This window comes from Pangasianodon hypophthalmus, chromosome 29 (genome assembly GCF_027358585.1).
Source record: "Pangasianodon hypophthalmus isolate fPanHyp1 chromosome 29, fPanHyp1.pri, whole genome shotgun sequence".
Taxonomy (NCBI): domain Eukaryota; kingdom Metazoa; phylum Chordata; class Actinopteri; order Siluriformes; family Pangasiidae; genus Pangasianodon; species Pangasianodon hypophthalmus.
Genome location: NC_069738.1, coordinates 13,093,263 through 13,106,886, shown reverse-complemented (window position 1 = coordinate 13,106,886; position 13,624 = coordinate 13,093,263). Strand labels below are relative to the sequence as shown.

Here is a 13,624-nt window from a genome sequence, read left to right as displayed (position 1 = left end):
GCGTTCGACTCGAGGTTGCAACTTGTAATGCCCCACCTCCAACCAGGAAAAGCCAAAGAAAACGCCCCCTCAAGTCGAAATTGCGATTCGTCAACAGGGGGAAGTCTTCGCGACTATCGGTTCCTTCCCCGTTTAGGGACTGATGTCGACATGACGGCACACAGCACCAGAACCCAACAAAGTGTCACTTACCTTGCAATGCGGTAGGCTGTATAAACAGGTATTTGCTTTAGATCAATCAAAATATAGACATATTTGCTCTCTAAATCTAAAACATTGACTACACAGTCGGCTGTTCTACACAGTCGGCTCATCACAGTTAGCAGGCTAGCTTGTCGCTAACAAAAGGCGAACGTGGAGGCACCCGTTTTTTACATTTTCTCCCCGCTTCATGGGTCGAACGTGCCCAGGTGGAGAACGATGTCATTCCAACCTGCAAAGTGCCTCTTACAATGCAGGTGGAAAGCAGAACGAGTTCTCAGAAGCAGGCAGAGAAGCCTATGGCACAATCTGCTGAAGGCATGTCCAAGCAAGTCATTTGCAGGCAGCAGATTCCTTCCTGTTCTGTTGTTCCATTGCCTTTCAGTAACAGCCTTCTTGTCATTGCAGTGCTTGAACATCCAGGTTAAAGGTAGTGCGTTGGTGAAACCAGGGGGAAACGAGCTTTGTTGTTTGAACTTTGCAGTGAATAAGTGGCCAGATCCCTGGAGCATCCGTGCCTTTAGGAACAACCTCAAACTGAGTGGCTGAAGCACTCGTGCACGGTTTCTGTAGTGTAGTGGCTATCACGTTCGCCTCACACGCGAAAGGTCCCTGGTTCGAAACCAGGCAGAAACAAGCTGCCCCTTTTGAGCTTTGCTTTAATGCGTGTCCACTTGTCATCTCTGTAGGATCAGGGCCTCTAGGAACAGCCAGAAAGTGAAACCCTGAGCGTGACTGGAACAGTTTCTTCTGCAGAGTAGTAGTCGTCCTGTTCACCCACGTGCGAAAAAGGTCATCGGGCCTAAAGCGGGTGGGAACGGTTTCCCCTCCTTTGCGGTTTTGCAGATAACAGCTGCTGAAGAAAAAACAGGGAGTCTCTTCATTTCCACCGAATGTGGAAGCGTGGCGCTTTCGTTGCTCCAGAAGACAAGAGTAATGATGCGTTCGACTCGAGGTTGCAACTTGTAATGCCCCACCTCCAACCAGGAAAAGCCAAAGAAAACGCCCCCTCAAGTCGAAATTGCGATTCGTCAACAGGGGGAAGTCTTCGCGACTATTGGTTCCTTCCCCGTTTAGGGACTGATGTCGACATGACGGCACACAGCACCAGAACCCAACAAAGTGTCACTTACCTTGCAATGCGGTAGGCTGTATAAACAGGTATTTGCTTTAGATCAATCAAAATATAGACATATTTGCTCTCTAAATCTAAAACATTGACTACACAGTCGGCTGTTCTACACAGTCGGCTCATCACAGTTAGCAGGCTAGCTTGTCGCTAACAAAAGGCGAACGTGGAGGCACCCGTTTTTTACATTTTCTCCCCGCTTCATGGGTCGAACGTGCCCAGGTGGAGAACGATGTCATTCCAACCTGCAAAGTGCCTCTTACAATGCAGGTGGAAAGCAGAACGAGTTCTCAGAAGCAGGCAGAGAAGCCTATGGCACAATCTGCTGAAGGCATGTCCAAGCAAGTCATTTGCAGGCAGCAGATTCCTTCCTGTTCTGTTGTTCCATTGCCTTTCAGTAACAGCCTTCTTGTCATTGCAGTGCTTGAACATCCAGGTTAAAGGTAGTGCGTTGGTGAAACCAGGGGGAAATGAGCTTTGTTGTTCGAACTTTGCAGTGAATAAGTGTCCAGATCCCTGGAGCATCCGTGCCTTTAGGAACAACCTCAAACTGAGTGGCTGAAGCACTCGTGCACGGTTTCTGTAGTGTAGTGGCTATCACGTTAGCCTCACACGCGAAAGGTCCCTGGTTCGAAACCAGGCAGAAACAAGCTGCCCCTTTTGAGCTTTGCTTTAATGCGTGTCCACTTGTCATCTCTGTAGGATCAGGGCCTCTAGGAACAGCCAGAAAGTGAAACCCTGAGCGTGACTGGAACAGTTTCTTCTGCAGAGTAGTAGTCGTCATGTTCACCCACGTGCGAAAAAGGTCATCGGGCCTAAAGCGGGTGGGAACGGTTTCCCCTCCTTTGCGGTTTTGCAGATAACAGCTGCTGAAGAAAAAACAGGGAGTCTCTTCATTTCCACCGAATGTGGAAGCGTGGCGCTTTCGTTGCTCCAGAAAGTGAGACTCTGAAGGTGACTGGAACAGTCACGGCTGTTTGGGGATATACACCACTCATCACAGTTAGCAGGCCAGCTTGTCGCGAACATGGAGGCACCCGTTTTTTTTTTTTTACATTTTCTCCCCGCTTCATGGGTCGAACGTGCCCAGGTGGAAAACGATGTCATTCCAACCTGCAAAGTGCCTCTTACAATGCAGGGGAAAGCAGAACGAGTTCTCAGAAGCAGGCAGAGAAGCCGGCAGAGAAGCCTATGGCACAATCTGCTGAATGCATATTCAAGCAAGTAATTTGCAGGCCTTCCTGTTCTGTTGTTCCACTGCCTTTCAGTAACAGCCTTCTTGTGATTGCCGTGCTTGAACATCCTGGTTAAAGGTAGTGCGTTGGCCGGGAATCGAACCCGGGTCAACTGCTTGGAAGGCAGCTATGCTCACCACTATACCACCAACGCCGCGCACGACGCGGCCGCTCCGGTGAACGAATGTTCAAACACGTCTCGCCTGACCACAGGCACCAGCAAACTGGCAGGCTTGTTGGGGTTTTTGTAGTGTGGTCACGTTTGCCTCACAGGCGAAAGGTCCCTGGGTTGAAAGCAGGCGGAAGCAAACCTTGTTGTTTGAACTTTGCGGTGAATAAGTGGCCAGATCTCTGCAGCAGCCGTGCCTTTAGGAACAACCTCAACCTGAGAGGCTGACGCACTCGCGCGTGATTTCTGTAGTGTAGTGGTTATCACGTTCGCCTAACACGCGAAAGGTCCCTGGTTCGAAACCAGGCAGAAACAAGCTGCCCCTTTTGAGCTTTGCTTTAATGCGTGTCCACTTGTCATCTCTGTAGGATCAGGGCCTCTAGGAACAGCCAGAAAGTGAAACCCTGAGCGTGACTGGAACAGTTTCTTCTGCAGAGTAGTAGTCGTCATGTTCCCCCACGTGCGAAAAAGGTCATCGGGCCTAAAGCGGGTGGGAACGGTTTCCCCTCCTTTGCGGTTTTGCAGATAACAGCTGCTGAAGAAAAAACAGGGAGTCTCTTCATTTCCACCGAATGTGGAAGCGTGGCGCTTTCGTTGCTCCAGAAGACAAGAGTAATGATGCGTTCGACTCGAGGTTGCAACTTGTAATGCCCCACCTCCAACCAGGAAAAGCCAAAGAAAACGCCCCCTCAAGTCGAAATTGCGATTCGTCAACAGGGGGAAGTCTTCGCGACTATCGGTTCCTTCCCCGTTTAGGGACTGATGTCGACATGACGGCACACAGCACCAGAACCCAACAAAGTGTCACTTACCTTGCAATGCGGTAGGCTGTATAAACAGGTATTTGCTTTAGATCAATCAAAATATAGACATATTTGATCTCTAAATCTACAACGTTGACTAGACAGTCGGCTGATTGGGGAAAATATACACCAGGTCGCAACTTGTAATCCCCCACCTCCAACCAGGAAAAGCCAAAGAAAACGCCCCCTCAAGTCGAAATTGCGATTCGTCAACAGGGGGAAGTCTTCGCGACTATCGGTTCCTTCCCCGTTTAGGGACTGATGTCGACATGACTGCACACAGCACCAGAACCCAACAAAGTGTCACTTACCTTGCAATGCGGTAGGCTGTATAAACAGGTATTTGCTTTAGATCAATCAAAATATAGACATATTTGCTCTCTAAATCTAAAACATTGACTACACAGTCGGCTCATCACAGTTAGCAGGCTAGCTTGTCGCTAACAAAAGGCGAACATGGAGGCACGCGTTTTTTACATTTTCTCCCCACTTCATGGGTCGAACGTGCCTTTCAGTAACAGCCTTCTTGTGATTGCCGTGCTTGAACATCCTGGTTAAAGGTAGTGCGTTGGCCGGGAAGCCAACCCGGGCCAACTGCTTGGAAGGCAGCTATGCTCACCACGATACCACTAATGCCGTGCAAGACATGGCCGCTCCCGTGAACAAAAGTTCAAACACGTCTATTGCTGTTCCCCTGACCACAGGCACCGGCAAACTGGCAGGCTTGTTGGGGTTTTTGTAGTGTGACCACGTTTGCCTCACAGGCCAACGGCCCCTGAGTCGAAACCAGGTGGAATCAAGCTTTGTTGTTTGAACTTTGCAGTCAATAAGTTACCTTGGAATGTGCTAGGCTGTATAAACAAGTATTTATTATAATTCATAAAGGAATGTTCCTATGTTAGTATGCTTATAAGCGTTATATTCTCAATATGGCTGCAACCCGAGTGTAGACCGGATTACCGGATAACTGCATGTAATTCATACCATACAAAAACATTGAATGTGTTGATGTATTTACTAGCCCTGATGATTTATTCTTTTATATAAGAAATGATCTATACAGGTATTGGAGCATCTAGTGTGCCAGGTCAGCCATATGATAGATTTGTGTTTTTTTAGACTTTTTAAACTAGGCTTCATTATTTTAGAGTGATGGGCTAAATCTGAACTCTGCTCGCCTGAGGTTTTGTTGGGATGTCATACATTTCATACATTTTACTTGAAACGTTTGCTGCATTTTCTCATCATCCATAATTACATTAACAGTTATTTTCAGTTACACTCACTGATAAATACCACAGACTACATCCCTGTAGTGATTCTTAATTCTGTTTTTTAATGTTAAGCAGCCTTTTGAGGCTATCATCATAAGAGCATATTGTCCTGAGTCTGTCATCATCATCATCATCATCAAAGTGTGTTGTCCTGAGACTATTCTGAGACTATTATAACTCAGAGTCCTGAGTTTCAAATCAAATTTGAGATTCTATCAAATAACTCTACCAAAATGTCTGGAAACTGGTCTTTTTTTTTTTTTTTCTTTTTGTGTAGACTATACTTTAATTCAATTCGATTTTATTTGTATAGCGCTTTAAACAGTGGATATTGTCACAAAGCAGCTTTACAGAAATAAATACTTTCAAATTAAATAAAATCAGAATAAATTGTAAGTATGTGAATTTATCCCAAATGAGCAAGCCAGAGGCATCGGTGGTGAGGAAAAACTTCCTGAGACAATATGAGGAAGAAACCTTGAGAGGAACCAGACTCAACAGGGAACCCATCCTCATCTTGGTGATAACAGATACTGCAATTATAAATAAATCCTTTTTGTAACTGTGGACAACCACATGGACAATAGTGCAAATTGTGCAACCAGTAATTCATTACAGTTTTCACGTGAAGTCTGGTTTGTTGAACCTATCCACTGTGCATTGTTGGAGATCTGAGTGCAAAACTGCTCACGGCAACCGCAGTCCCAAACCATCACAGTGCAACTGCCCATATGAGATCCCCAAGCCATCTCCACAGAACCCAAGCAGCACCATCCCCAGCAAGCCGAATGATCTTCAACCATCTTTAATCTTTAACCATTTTTTCAAATATTTGCATATATTATAGGCTTAGGGGCTGTGGTTAGGGTTACAGAAACCAGTGGACATACAGCTTCCAAACATATTATTCTATCAAATATCAATGCTGATATGTTTGTAAGCCAATTTTTTTTGCATAGACTACTTTAATGATTTTTAGAGATATTTACATGTATTACATATTTAGGCATAGGGGCTGGGGCTAGGGTTCGGGTTACATAAACCAGAGCATACAGCTTCAAAATTAAAGTTTCTCTCAGACATCAGTGCCAGTAGGTTTGGAAGTCCTTTTTTATGTAGAGAACTGTAATGATTTGAAACAAGATTTGCATGTATTACATCAATACACTCAGGGGCTGGGGCTGTGGTTAGGGTTATGGAAATAAGAGAATGTACAGATTACAAACTCATCATTCTAGCATCAAATGCCAATGTCTTTGTGAGCCAATCTTTTTTTTCTGTAGAAAAGAGATCTAATATTAGATCTCGCACATCTAAAGCGCTTATTGTTAATGAAACTATTATTGATCAGCAGTTTAATGTACTGTGTTTAACAGGAATGTGGATTAAGCCAAATGAATATGTAGCATTAAATGAAGCTACTCTTCCCGGATACATCACCCTCGTTTAACTAGCAGAGGTGGAGGTGTTGCAGTTATTTATAATGATAATCTAAGTGTCACACAAAAACATGGACATGAATACAATGCAGTTGAAGTTCTTTATACTAACATAACATATGAAGCCACAAAAAATAAGTCTACCCAGTTCCACTAATTATTATTTAGAGAACACCAGGGCCATATTCTGAATTTCTTCGTGAATTTGCGGATTTCATCTCAAACTTGGTTGTTTCTGTAGACAAAGCAGTACTTGTTGGAGACTTTAATATTCATTTTGATTATCTGCAAGATCCCACGAGAATAGTGTTTGTTTTCATTCTAGATTCAATAGGGGTTAATCAGAACATAATAGGACCCACTCATAACGGTGGACACACCAATCTTGATTTAATACTAACACTCAGATTAAATATAGAAAATATAGTCACATTTCCACAGTCTGAAGCTATCTCAGATCATTACCTCATCTCATTTAAAATGTGTCTTAGTCATTATATATGCACTTCGCCACACTAACGCATCAAACGTTCATTCACATCAGCTATTATACATAGTTTTATCAGTAATCTCCCAGAATTATCAACCTTGATTGAATCAGTATCCAACCCCATAGAACTTGAACAGGTGACTGAATACTTAGAGTCAACACTCTAGATAAAGTATTTCCACTTAAAAGAAAAACGATTACAGAGAAAAAACTAGCACCCTGGTACAACGATCACACGCGCACCTTAAAACAGACCACTCGAAAATTAGAATGCATAAGCCAATATCAAACCTCAATTTTGTCTAGTTGTACCAGGGTGCTTTTACCTAGAAGTTTGTAGCACAGCATACTCATACTCATGCTCATACTTGATTAGGAATAAAATTCATAAGGATTTAGGCCTCATCACAGTACTGAGACAGCGTTGGTTAAAGTGGTAAATGACCTACTACAGGCCTCCGATCAAGGTTGTGTCTTGCTTGCTTATAACATTCTTCTAGGTAGACTAGAAAAGGTTGCTGGAGTTAAGGAACCGGCCCTCTCCTGGCTCAGATCTTATTTTGCCGATCGTTATCAGTTTGTAGATGTAAATGGTGACTTCTCTATGCATACTAAAGTAACGTTTGGTGTTCCACAATGCCCTGTTCTAGGTCCACTGCTCTTTTCTCTATATATGCTACCTCTGGGTAAAGTTATTTCTAAACATGGTATTAGCTTCCACTGTTATGCTTACGACACAGTTATATGTTTCAGCAAACCAGATGAGGGACACCAGCTTAATAAAGTTGAGGAATGTGTAAAGGCACTGGATACTGAGTAACTTCATCCCACTTAATTCAGACAAGACAGAAGGAATTCTACTAGGACCACAGGCAGCTAGAAGCAAGCTTTCTGATTACATAGTGACACTGGATGGCCTTTCGGTTGCATCATGTGCAGCAGTAAAAGACCATTGTGTGATTATTGACTCCATTCTTTCATGTAGATAATATTACTAATAGCCTTTTTCATCTCAGAAATATTGCTAAGATAAGAAATATAATGTCACTACACAATGCAGAGAAACTAGTTCAAGTTTTCATTTCCTCTAAGTTGGATTATTGTAATGCCTTGCTGTCTGGATGCAGAGTCATTACTAGAATCAGAAAATATGTCCACTTAACTCCGATCTTATACACTCTGCATTAGCTCCCAGTAAAATTCTGCATTGATTATAACATACTACTGTTGACTTATAAAGCATTGAATAGTATTATGCCACAGTACCTGAGCAAGAGAACTGCAACAATTGCAGCAATTTCCTGCAACAATATATGTTACAAAATTTGTAAGTTGGTAGATAGCATGTTCTTAAATACTCTTACAGATAACAATTCTGGCATGAAAGTGGAAAGAAGTACAATATGCAGTCCAACAATTCTCTCTCTCTAAAATACAGGCAGCAGTGATGAATCTGTTGTGAGTGGATAGAACAGAAACAAGAGGGCACATCATGCATTTATTTATTTATTTTTTTTTACAAAACTCAAATCATGCTCCATGGTATGTAATGATCTTATTACTTCTGTGTGTTCTGGGTTTGTTTTAGATAAACATTTCTAGAGGCAGGCCTAGCATAAGGCATGAAAGCACTAAGGGAGGACTGTGGGAAGTTCAAGAACTTCTCTGGACCAATGAAAAGAACGTCAGTTTTGTTTGTGTTCAGTTGTAAAAAGTTGTGGGACATCTAATTCTTAACATCAGCCAAACAGTCCTTCAATATGGACAACTTATGCAGCTCGTTTTTTTTTTTTACTGACAGATAAAGATGAGTGTCATCAGCAAAAAGTGGAAACAGATGTTGTGTCATGGATTATATTATTATTCTGTATTATTATTATATTGTGTCATGGATTATGTGGTAGCATATATAAAATAAACAACACAGGCCTGAGGATAGAACCCTGGGGAATTCCACAAATGATTGATGACACTGAGAATGAGAAGCCACTGATCAATGCCTTAAACGATCTACTGGACAGGTGTGATGAAAACCAGTCGAAAGCAGATCTGGAAATTCCAATCCATTGACTGAGCCTTTTATTTAAAATTCCATGATCAGTTGTATCAAATGCCACTATGAGATCTAAATATGTAGTGTTTATACAGTATATAGTATATAGCAAATACAGTATATAGTAATAGGAACTGAATTGTAGTCTTCTAATACCTCGCCATTAATTTTTGTCCCCTAGGGTACTGGTCAATATCTTGAAGGCCATTTGTGCTATCTTGCTATTTTCTGAGAGGACATTTGGACATCCTGGCTTTTCATTGCAATATCGTATCTGTTGTAGTGAAACCATAGCAACCACTTTCTCAGGATATTAAATGGCTGCAATTAAAAGTGGCAGGTTTTATGGAATAAAGAAGAGTAACAATTTGCATAGGTCTTTAAAATTTAAACATTTCGTTTTCAGAGGAAGGCAGTTTTATCCTACTGAATACTGATTTAAAAAAAAAATAAGAGTAAGAGTTGAAGCACAAGTTTTTATGAACTTAGGCAAGTTAGGCAAATATGCACCATCATATTTATCTAATGGAGACATTAAAGTGTTTTATTTACAATTGTACAACCCAAACCAGTTACACCATGTTAAAATGTAAATTTGGCAATTTATTTCTATCATATTAACACCACTTTCTCTAAATTTTGGTTTGATTCAAGTTGATAAAGTTTTAATTTTAAGACATTTTAAAATGTCTGACCTGCAAACAAGTAGCTAATGTTATCTAATTAGCCTGTATTAGCCACAATATCACTATCTAGCATATAAAACCCACAAATCGTTGCATGACTGACATTATTAGGCTAAGCTGAACATATTTTGTTACAATTTGTTGTGAAGCAGTGAATATTTTTCAAGATTGACTCTAAGAAACCTCACTATAAAAATGAAGCTGTTTCATAAGTCTTGTCATGTCCCTGTATAGCCTATAGCTATCTGTTTAGCAGTTATACCTTAATGTAAACTGAAAATAGTAGCCAAGATGGACAACAGTAACAAGTTAGCTAGTTAGCAGTTAGCTAGCTGTGACAGAAGGTAGGCCTAAACTTCACTATCAGCCCAAGAACCAGGACTGAATTTAAAGGAACAGGACAGAGAGAAAGAAACGCTAAATGTCACAAAGCTATGTGTCACGAAGGTGCAATCACAATATTTCAGTATTAAGATATTGATCTTTCATTAAAGAAATGCAATGATTTGGTTTACTATTGTAGCTATAGTGGATATAAATAGTCTATGTGCTCCTGATAAAATTGCAGGGTTTTGTGATGAAAAAAAAAGAAACCAAGATAAATCATGTCAGATCTCCTTTAATGTGATACCAACAAAATAAATGAATAAATAAAAACTTACTACATGGCTGCGCAAGTGTGCACACCTTTTTATAATGGGGCATGTGACTGTGCTCAGAATGAACCAATCACATTCAAACTCTTTCGAAAGTAATTATCATACACCTGTTATCAATGAAGTGATTCTGATTAATCCTAAGAAAAAGAAAAAAACTTTTTTCTTGACATCTTTTTGATTTCATCTGACTGCTGAAGCCATGGTCCGCAAAGAGCTTACAAAGCATGTACAGGATCTCACTGTTGAAAGGTCAAAGCATAAGATGTACCATGGAACATTGAAGGCCATCATCAATAAGTGAAGAAAATGTAGCACCAGTGATGTTCATCCAAACTAGATGAAAGGACAAGACAAAAAACCTTTCAGGGAGGCTCTCAAGAGACCTACAGCGACATTAAAGGCGCTGTAAGAATATCTGGAAAATGCTGGTCACTCCCTGCTTGTGACAGCAATCTCTTTTTTTTCTTCACATGTATGGGCTATAGGTTATGGGCAAATGGAAGCCCTTTCTCATGAAAAAAATAAACAACCCCAAAACATCCAAGCCTGCCTAAATCACCCCAAACCATGTGGCAAAATATGTTATGGTCTGATGAGACCAAGTGAGAACTTTTTGGGCATAATTCTAAAAAGATATCTTTGGCACAAAAACTAGACAGCTTATAACCCAAAGAACATCATACCCACAGTGAAGCATGGTGGTGGCAGCATCATGCTATGGGGCTGCTTCTCTTCAGCTGAGATTGGGGCTCTAGGCAATATAGAGGGAATCATGGATGGCTCCAAATACCAATCTATTTTGGCGCAAAACCTGTAGGCCTCTGTTAGACAGCTGAAGACAATGACCCAAATCACAAATACCAGTTAACAATGGCATGGCTTCAGAAGAAGTAGATCAAAGTTTTGGAATGGCCCAGTCAGAGCCCGGATCTAAATCCTATTGAAAACCTGTGGAATGACTTGAAGATGGCTGTGCATAAGAGATTCCCTCACAATTTGATAGAGCTGGAACATTTTTGCAAGGAAGAGTAGAAAAAAATTGCCAAATCAAGATGTGCTAAATTACTACACACTTACCCAAAAAGACTGAGTGCTGTATTACAAGCAATAGGTAAACATTTGTATGTATATGTTTGAAAAACTTGCAAATTTTAACGGGGATGGGGGTAGAATTTTTATATCCACTGTACATGTATGTGGGTTTTAGAAAATCTGCCCACCCATGTGTGACACTAGCTACGTTTACATGGACACTAATAATCCGATCGTAATTGGACTAGAAGCACAATCAGATCTAAAAAGTCACATGTAAACACGTCAATCGGAATGAATTGGCCAAAACCGATTAAAATTTCATTCGGATCGTAAGGGGTGGTTTAAACCTTTTCTAATCCGATGGAGAGGACATGTAAACACTTCATCGGATTGAAACCAGATAGTTCTGTGCATGTACAATAACGTACAAATCACGTAATGACGTATGACGCACGGCTGTCAGCGGTGTTGGGGCTCTGACCGTAGCCTCACCAGGTGCCATGTTCCCCTCCACCATTGAGCATAGTGTCATAAATGACTGTCGTGTCATCCTAAAATTCTCCTTCCACTCCTCGTCTGTGAAGTGGTGCAAGACGACGTTGTCCCACCGGTCCTTGCTTCGGACCCTCATCCACAGACGCCTTGTTCTGGGCTCGGGAAGGGGCATTTTAATTGCTTGATAAATACACGCAGTACCGCACAAAACATCACGCGCTCGTCGTCTTCTAATTAGCAGCTGAAATAGGCAAATGTTAAGTCTGCTTTTTAAAACAAAAAAAAGAAGCAATGGCAAGAGAGTGGCTGCTAGTATCTGCGTGTTGGAACGGCAGGAAACGTGTAATCGTGCACTGTGCACATGTCAGAAGATCAAATCCGATTCTGTCATGTAAACGCGCATATCAACCAGATTACTTTATTCAGCGTTCTTGTAAACACTGCGATCGGATTAATCAATCTGATTGATTTCATTCCGATTGAAACAAAAAGTGTCCATGTAAACGTGACTACTGATAACCTTTTTCCCCTTTTCTTCTTTTTCTCAAGGTCAAGGTCAAAGTCTTTCTTTTGTCATTTGCACAGTTGGCATATGGAAAACTGCACATTGAAATTCTTGTGATAGCTCCACTAACAAATACTTTAACTACTACTATCTACTAAACAATATATACAAATGCAAATACAAAATATAAACAGGGCAAAAAAGTAACTTTCAGTATACAAAAATACACAAAATACACAAAATATACATAAATATGGGTGGGTGGTGTGCACACTAAGTGTGCAACGTGCAAGGTAGTGTGTGAAAAGATGGCTGTGCACAATATGGTGTCACTGACTGTTTAAGAGTCTGACTACTTTGGGAAAATAACGTTAATAGTGTTTTTGAATCCCCAGACATTTGTGCGCCCCCAGATGCTCCGGTAGCGCCTGCTGGATGGAAGCAGCTGAAAGAGCAAGTGTCCTTGGTGACTGCTGTCCTTGATGATTTTTCTCAGTAAGGTGGAGAGAGTCAACCCTGTGGTAGATCTGGTGCAGAGTTCACACTCCAGGTTCAGCCAGGGAGTGAAATGACAGGTACAGTCATACAATAACAAAAAAGAAGTATTTAAAATCGATTGTCTCTAAATTAAAAAATTGCTTAGATGTTATAATTTCGTATTACCTATAGGAATTTTAGAATTCCACATTTCTAAGCCCACAAATTACAGTGAGGTGAAATAGTTGTCCTTTTCCAATAAGCTGGAGAGAGTCAGCCTATTGACAGCACCACTTCTAATGTAGAAGTGCCACTTCAATGTCCATTCTGTGTAAACTCTAGAGACTGTAATCTGTGAAAATCCCAGGCGATCAGCTCTTTCTGAAATACTCAAAGCACCCTGGCTGGCACCAACAACCATGCCCTGTACAGATCAATTTTTTGTCCACTATTCTGAGGTTTGATCTTAACATTAACTGAAGCTCATGACCTGTGCCTACATGTTTTTATGCACTGAGTTGCAGGCTAATGATAGAGTGATTAGATATCTGCATAAATGTGCAGATGTACAGGTATTCCTCTCCCCCACCCCATGCACTATTTTATATCCATCCAAGTCAAGTCAAGTGGCTGTATTGTCATTTCAACCATATACAGCTAGTACAGTACATAGTGAAACGAAACAACGTTCCTCCAGGACCATGGTTGTACATAAAACAACACAGACCTACAAGAGACTACACATTTCTACATGAAGTGCACATGCAAACATGTGCAAACAGCACTACCAAATAACTACCAAAACAGCACAATATGCACAGTAAGAGACAGTGCAGTGCCGACCAGTTCTCAGTTCTAGTATGAAAGTGTCAGGTGTAACAGGTAGTGCAAAAGAATAACAATATAATAAAATGCTGTGAACGTAAACGTAACAACTATGACATAGTATTCAGCAGATAAGCTTATACCATATA

At 41.2% G+C, this 13,624-nt stretch overlaps 4 non-coding genes across 4 annotated transcripts; 3 read left to right on the top strand and 1 right to left on the bottom strand.

The window, feature by feature from the left end:
- The first annotated feature begins 764 nt into the window (after positions 1-764).
- Positions 765-837, top strand: trnav-cac (transfer RNA valine (anticodon CAC)). Its single transcript has one exon. It is a non-coding gene; the product is annotated as a tRNA-Val (tRNA).
- A 1,069-nt stretch (positions 838-1,906) lies between these two features.
- On the top strand, positions 1,907-1,979 carry trnav-cac (transfer RNA valine (anticodon CAC)). The gene has a single exon. It is a non-coding gene; the product is annotated as a tRNA-Val (tRNA).
- A 668-nt stretch (positions 1,980-2,647) lies between these two features.
- Positions 2,648-2,719, bottom strand: trnag-ucc (transfer RNA glycine (anticodon UCC)). The gene has a single exon. It is a non-coding gene; the product is annotated as a tRNA-Gly (tRNA).
- Positions 2,720-2,976: 257 nt separating this feature from the next.
- Positions 2,977-3,049, top strand: trnav-aac (transfer RNA valine (anticodon AAC)). Its single transcript has one exon. It is a non-coding gene; the product is annotated as a tRNA-Val (tRNA).
- The last annotated feature ends 10,575 nt before the right edge of the window (positions 3,050-13,624 follow it).